This window comes from Myzus persicae, unplaced genomic scaffold (assembly GCF_001856785.1).
Source record: "Myzus persicae strain clone G006 unplaced genomic scaffold, MPER_G0061.0, whole genome shotgun sequence".
NCBI lineage: Eukaryota > Metazoa > Arthropoda > Insecta > Hemiptera > Aphididae > Myzus > Myzus persicae.
The window spans coordinates 1-8,325 of record NW_019101071.1 but is presented as its reverse complement, the minus strand read 5'-3'; the positions used below and the strand labels follow the sequence as shown (position 1 = coordinate 8,325).

At 28.6% G+C, this 8,325-nt stretch overlaps 1 long non-coding RNA gene across 2 annotated transcripts; it reads left to right on the top strand.

The window, feature by feature from the left end:
• The first annotated feature begins 977 nt into the window (after window positions 1-977).
• LOC111027600 lies at window positions 978-3,688 on the top strand. Of its 2 annotated transcripts, XR_002603809.1 has the most exons (4): window positions 978-1,003; window positions 1,364-1,538; window positions 1,941-2,112; window positions 2,172-3,688. It is a non-coding gene; the product is annotated as an uncharacterized LOC111027600 (long non-coding RNA). The 2 variants fall into 2 exon arrangements; XR_002603808.1 differs by having other exon boundaries at window positions 1,941-3,688.
• The last annotated feature ends 4,637 nt before the right edge of the window (window positions 3,689-8,325 follow it).

Genomic DNA, 8,325 nt, shown 5'->3' with positions numbered 1-8,325 from the left:
ATTGCTCATAACAATATATATTTTATCATGTAACAATACAGTTCATTCTGATTCCTGGTTTGGATATAAAGGTTTATCTGAAAAATGCTATGTATATGAAACAGTTAATCATTCAACAAATTTTGTGGACCCTGAAACTGGTGCCAATACGCAAAGAATTGAAAGTCTTTGAAAGCCTCTTAGACTTTAAATTGTTAAGAAAATGTGTGGTACTAATGAAAGACCTCTTAGAGAGGTACTTAGCGGAGTATTAGTGGTGAGGATTAAATAAAACTGATAACATTTTTGATGTTTTCCTTAGAGATATCAAATTATGCTTTGTGGATAATTTTGTAGATCCTTAATATATCAAAACATATTTTATTTATACTTTTAATAGCTATTTGAAAACTGTGTTTTAATGTAATTTATAGTATAACAATTATAAATGAATTTCTTAATAAATTTGAGTTTTTTTTTATACTTTTAATATTATTACGGTAGACCACGTCCATTTTGGTAGACCGCATATTGGGAGATAGCCATATAAACACGGTGTGGATGGTGAATACTCAATCTTTCTGCTTTGAATTCGATGAAACAAAAACGTCACTTTCAACATCTTTTTTTATCGTTAAACTAGTCAAAAATTAATTTAATCGTGATTTTTTTTCTGCCAAAATATAGCTTAACGATGCCGTAAACCATCTAGAATAGATTTGAAGTTGACTCGGAAATATTTAATCTGCAAAACTCAACAAAATGTAAAATTTATGTTCAAATTTCACTCTACAGGTGTCAATATAATAGCGAAATATTATAGGAACTTAAGCTATGTTGTACCCGTACAACATAGCCGTATGTGTGTTCTGTGTATGGAGACTGCATAATATGCGGGTGCGATCTATTTTTAATTAAAAGCTATAAATATAATATAAAGCATAAACATTGATATTGACTGATAACTGATTCTGCTATAAATAAATGAATATGGCTATAGCACCATAATAATATGTGGAACATGGTATTATCTTATTTTCATAATTTTATTAGAAAATAATATTATTTTTGTGTACAGACTACGAATAACCAATTGCCAATTGGTCATTAGTCATTAGTCATTAGTCATTACTCATTACTCATTGGCGTACAATCAGTTATACTATTACAATATTGCATGTATAGCCCCCTACGCTGTTTTACACTATTGTAATATTTATTACTTGGGTTCGTATTATTCGTATCGTGTTCGCTGTGGTCTGCTTGACGTTCCTACAGATTGTTAATGATTGTATTGCATCAACAGTATACTCTATTACTCTTGTTTTCATTGTTTAAATAGTAACACAATGAGTGATTGTGATTCTTCAACCGAAGGTTGCAGATTTAGAAGAACCAATTTTACCCTGGCCAAATTATCAAAAATATTTTAAAGTATTAAGAGTCATTGAGGATAATTTTTTTTCAAGAAGCTGAAAGTGAAGTGTTAAAGTTGTGTCGATACAAAGTGTTACAAGGTGGATTCACGTTCAAACTCTAATATAAGAAAACATTCAAGCGTAAGTACAATGTTAATTCTATACCTGCCTGGCTGCCTATGACAGTTGACCCATCTAATATCTTGAGTGTTAAATTAATTTTAAATACCACACAGGCACACAAATACCTTATATATTACAAAAATACATCAAAAACAGTGGCACACAGCTTTTTAAAAGTCAAATTTCAAGTTAAGATGTATTATAAATCTTATTATTCCATATTATGTATTTTCCTGGGCCCCCACATAATTATCGCAGAGGGGCCCAGTATTCTTGTATATATAAAATAAAAATAAATAAATAACCCCTTGTCCCCTCAAAAATAAATCCCAGTTGCGCCATTGATCAAAAAATATAGGTAAATTATTTATCAAAACTTATAATGTTAAGTAAAAGGTTATATTATTTAATTTTATTCAGACACAACATTCAACTATATTAAAGAAAATTGATCACATCGATAATGTAGCGAACAAAAACACTTTAAAGAGATGCAATGATGTATCATAATGCTGGTAGTTCTTTAAAACAATCAGATCAAAACAACACGTTTTAGAAGATTTTTTGAACAACAAAAAATGAACTAGTCAAAGTAAGAATGTGTATTGTTTATTTTTATTTTTTGTTTTATTAAATAGTTTTTAGTTGCAGCATTAACAAAAGTAGTTGTTATTTACATGACTACATGACTATATACTGATACATTGCTAGTGAACGATACGGTTGTTAATGATTTAGAAGAAATCGACGCATTCAACTTGAACATTCTAAATGATGAAGACCATGATTTACCATATGTATTACCAAAACACCATCAATGTTGTGCACACACAAAAAATTTAATAGCAACAAGGGTAATTAAACATTTATTTAAGAAGATAACCTAATATAGTTTAATTATAAAATACTAAAAATATTTTTATCGAAAAGAATATATTTTGAGTAAGTTTAGTGATCAGGACAAAACTATTAGGTAGTAGGTTTAACACTTAATAATCATAATCAAATTTGTATGAGTTGTAATACATTTAAAAATTAAATTTTTCTTTCAATTGAAATGATAAAAATATTCTAAGATATAAGTATATATTTCCCAGGCATTTGACAAAGTCTGGCACGAAGGTCTTCTGTTTAAACTTCGTACATTTCTTCCTCCTTCACTGTTTCTACTAATGGAGTCATATCTTACAGACCGACATTTTCAAATACGTCAAGGTTCTGCCGCCTCAAATATAGCCACAATTAGTGCAGGAGTACCCCAAGGAGGTGTACTTTCTCCTATCTTATTTAATATTTATGCAGCCGACCAACCTACTACACAAAATACTATTGTTGCTGATTATGCTGACGACAAAGTCATATTGTCAGTACATAATGATCCACTAATTGCTTCAAGAAATTTACAATCCCACCTAAATCTACTCTCAGAATGGTATGCCAAATGAAAAATTAAATTAAATAACAACAAATCCATTCACGCGACTTTCACACTAAGACACATACTTTGCCCTAATGTAACTGTAGATAATTTACCCATCCCTGCTCTTGACACTGTTAAATACTTAGGACTAAACCTCGATAAAAGATTAACATGGAAAAATCATATAAGGAAAAAAAGATTAATACTTAATGCCCGCTCATGTTCTCTAAAAGTATTACTTTCAAAAAATAAATTCACATCTTTAAAAACAAAACTTCAAATATACAAATCTCTTCTGAAACCGATATGGACGTATGGAATCCAAATATGGGGATCGGCAAAAAAAACAAATTTAAACAAAATTCAGGCCTTCCAAAATATTACCCTTCGTAAAATCACAAATGCCCCACCCTTCGTCTCTAACATGACCCTCCACAAAGACCTAGGTATAAAAACAGTAGAAGAAGAAGCTGCTATTTTCTATAAACATTTTTACAATAAATTAGAAAACCATGAAAATCCTCTAATAAAAGGCTCACATATCCCGTCACCTCCTGGAAATCCCCGTCGCAGGCTGAAAAGGAAATGGTGTAGGGATCATCTAATTTAATCCTAACAAGTTATGTAATCACATAATAAACATGCTAAGTGCTACTGATGGGTGGCTTCTTATTCACGTAACTCCATAATGTTTTGTTACCCTTATCTCATATATACTTATTGTGCTTAATTGTATAGATTGTGTATTTCTTGTAAAAATAAAAAAAAAAAAAAGATATAAGTATGAATATGCTTGGCATTAACTATTTTCTATTATCTATACCCAAATTTAAATTTTAAATATCAATAAACCCCTCATCGCCAATCTATCCATTACCGAGCTACCCGATACAACTCGTAGATTAAAAAGAAAATGGTCCAGAGACCTCTTATCCTAAGGTCTAACATCGGTCTATAAACTGGAACTCTGATTATTACTCGGATTATTACCTAGTTTTATTATTCTTTTCTCTTAATGTATTATGTTTTCTGTTCTACCTAGTCTTAACTGAAGAGTAATATCAATGGATATTTTCTCTTATCATGTGAACTCATGTCAAAAATTCTATTACTCAAATTTATTTATTGTATTATATTAAATATAGATTGTAAATAAACATTTTTAATAAAAAAAAAAAAAATATATCAATAAATTATATTAATTTTTTATTATTAATTAAATATTTTCAAAATCTTTTAAAGCGTTTGATAAAATATGCTTATCAGCTTCACATTGTGTTTGTAAGAATACTTCGATTAAGTCAGATTCAGTATGTCCAAATAATAGTTGTTCAAAGAGATGAGTAGATTTTGAAAATATTGATACAGATGAAGTAATAGATATTTTAAGTGATTTAGGGTGTAGAAATATTGCAAATAAAAATAACTTTAGAAAGATATTGGAAGAAATTGCACACAAAGAACTTATTCAAAAGCCAATGTTCATAATTGATTGTTTTGTAGAAGAATTGAAAGTAGCTGCATGGGAACAACATATTTCTATTGAATTTTTAAATAATATATATAATAATTTGAAAACGACTTCTAAAAATGTATTAAGATTAATAAAATTTGAAGATTTTGATTTGGAAATTACTCAAAGGACAACATTGAATTTTTTAAAAAAGTATCTTAAAGAAACTAAAGAAGATAATATTATTAATTTTCTTAGATTTTGCACAAGTGCTGATATGATTACTGGCACTAAAATTCAAATACAGTTTGATAACACTACTGGATCACCTCACATACCTCTAAATCTTTTTCATCAACATACATCAAATAATTTTCAGATGAGTAATTTTGAGGCATTTTAAACATAGTCATTGGCCGACCACTCGGTGAAATACTATTTTTTGACTTTCTTATTTTATGAGAATTCCATTCCAAAGCACATCATTCAACTCTTTCTAAAAAATTAATTGTTAAATTATTAATATTTATTTATAATTTTTTTTTTACATTTATGCATGTATTTATATTTGAATATTGACATAAAAACACTATGTATTACCCTTATTAAATCCAAAAAGCAAAATCTTATTAAGTTTTTGTCTAGCCAAGAACCAGAAAAGTGTCCATCTTCTTGAAGTTTGTGAAATAAATTCATCCAAAATTGACTATTATGTTTTCTTAGTATTGACCACCAAGCTTCTATTCTTTGATTGGCAGGACTAGTTCCATACATAAATGATGGTCTGCTTGATGAAAAATTTGCTCTACATGTCTATTTTCAGTTCCAGCATCAGCTCGAATTGTTTTAGGACAACCACCCAACTCCCGAACAGCATTAAAAAAGAATCCACTGATTATTCTTGGATCATTACAAGATAGGACTGCTTCCATCCATATTACAAATCTGGAAAATCCATCTATACAACCACTAATTGCTATACCAAATGGTTTTAATTTATCGTAACAGTCTGTGTGCCAAAGAAAATTTGGACCTTTGTTGTTATACATTCGTCTTCTTAATTTTTTTTTTCCTGACTTCTATACCTATTGGATCAATAACATGTAGGTTTTCACTAACCATTGATTGAGTAACAACTAATCCGACATTAAGACATTTTCTATGCATCCATATTCCATTTGTATCCATGAAGTTGGGAGGAACTATGAATTTGAGTTTCAATGAACTGGTAAACGTCATTATAAGGAGAAAAATTTATTCTTCTACACAAATTAACTTTTTCAACTTTCTTTTTAAAGTACGAATACTAATATAGACTTGATGGTTTTCTAAATGTAAACAAATTTCTTTATGGCTAAGTCCTAAATGAAAATAGTGTTTAATGAATTTATCGGTTTCCATATTGCAATAACTAAAAAATTAGTATTTAGGAGGTAACAACCACAGAATATATTAAGTATACTAAGTATTTTAGGTAAATTCAACTTAATTAGTTGGTAGGTGCTAGGTGCTGCATTAAACTATGTTATGTTGTCGATCCACCCGCGCCTTGTCGTCAATAACACTATAGCAGCTACCACCTACCAAACTAAACAGACCTAACTTTTATAACCTCCTATTTAAAATGAATTGTTTTGTCGTGAAAACGAGAGATTATCTAGTGTCTACGAGAAAATTATACCGTTATAACAATATGTTTTGTCGTACAAACGATAAATTATCTAGTGCCAACAAGAAAATTATATTGTCATAACAAAATAGTTGGTGGTACGAACGAGAAATTATCTTGTGCTTACAAGAAGTTATGTTGTATGAACGAGATACAATTTTTTATATCATGATTATAGTTGCCCTTCTACGCCTCCGTACATAATATATAGGTATATAGGCAGTAAATAAACATCCATATACATATACCTACGTTACAACTAGGTAGCTAACTTTTCTTCCAATTTTAGCTGCAGTTGATAATTTTATTTGGATTAAATATAAATAGTAAATATGATACTTATATATACAATATATTGATAAACATTGGTAAACACATTATATTGTTCTTAACATAATAATATAATTTCCATATTTCCTTCATTTTTCTTTATTTTTCGTGCGGCTTTTGAAAACTATTGTGAATTTTATACGGTATTTTGACAATAAAAGTACCCAATTTATTCACTTTCCTACCAGAAAAAATGATATAAAAATAAATAGAATATTTATACTGCACCAAAAGGTGATAAAAAACCATGAGGCACTAACAGACCATCAAAAATTAAAAAATGGTTTTGAAATAATTGAACTAGAGTTAAATTATGGAAAAAAATGTGAAGGGAGGCATGGGCGCCCGCAGGCAAATGAGTTTATAAGGAACCAAATAAAAATAAATTTTTAAAAAAATTTGAAAATAAAAATGGAAAGGAGGGCATGGGCACCCGCTGGCAAATGAATTTTAAGGATCAAAGTAAAAAAAAAATATCAAAAAAAGGGTATTAAAAATAAATATTAAAGTCTGCAGTCTACAATATCATTATTCCTAAACTCAGTTTTATTTACAATAATAAGCTAATGAAATAATGAATGTTTATGAGGCTCTAAATCAGCATCAAAAATTAAAAAATGGTTTAGAAATAATTGAACTAGAGTTAAATTATAAAAAAAAAAATGTGAAGGGAGGCATGAGCGCCCGCAGGCAAATAAGTTGTAAGAATCAAAATAAAAAAAAATATATAAAAATTTATAAANGGCGCCCGCAGGCAAATAAGTTGTAAGAATCAAAATAAAAAAAAATATATAAAAATTTATAAAGTATAAATTTAAAAATGAAAATGGGAAGGGGTGCATGGGCGCCCGCAGGCTAATGAATTTCAAGTATCAAATTTAAAAAATGTATAAAAAACGTACATTATAAACAAATATTAAAGACTGCAGTCTACAATATCAGTATTCCGAAACTCAAAGCTTTATTTTCAATAATTAGATAATGAAAGCATGAATTTTTATAAGGTACTATCTTTCTATCAAAATTTAAACTAGAGTTAAATTATAAAAAAAAAAAATGTGAAGGGAGGCATGGGCGCCCACAGGCAATTGAATTTTAAGTATCAAATTAAAAAATGTATGAAAAAAATGTACATTCAAAACAAATATAAAAGACTGCAGTCTACAATATAAGTATTTCTAAACTCAAAGCTTTATTTTCAATAATTAGCTTATGAAATAATGAATATTTATGAGGCACTAACTCACCATTAAAAATTAACAAATGGTTTTGAAAAAATTGAACTAGCGTTAAAGTTTCAAAAAAAAATTGTGAAGTTAGGCATGGGAGCCCACAGACAAATGAATTGTAAGAAACAAAATAAAAAAAAATTATAAAAAAATATGATAGAATTGAAATTTAAAAAATAAAAATGGGAATTGAAGCATGGGCCCCCACAGGCAAATGTATTTTAAGAATCAAAAAAATAAAATTATGAAAAAAGTGTATTAAAAACAAATCTTAAAGACTGCAGTCTATAACATCAGTATTCCTAAACTCAGTTTAATTTACAAAAATTAGATCATGAAATAATGAATATTTATGAGGCACTAACTGACCATCAAAAATTAAAAAACGGTTTTTAAATAATGGAACTAGAGTTAAATTTTCAAAAACAAAAAAAAAATGTGAAGGAAGGCACGGGCGCCCGCAGGCAAATGAGTTTTAGGAATCAAAAAAAAAAAAAATAATATGAAAAAATCTGAAAGAATCAATTTTAAAAATAAAAATGTGAAGGGGAGCATGGGCGCCCGCGGGCAAACGAGTTTTAAGAATCAAAAAAAAAAAAAAAAAAAATGAAAAAATATGATCAGAGTTCTATCGACTTTACCTCAGGACAATAGAATAATGTGTTCATTGAATGAAAGTTATTGTGGTACAAAAAATTAAAGTG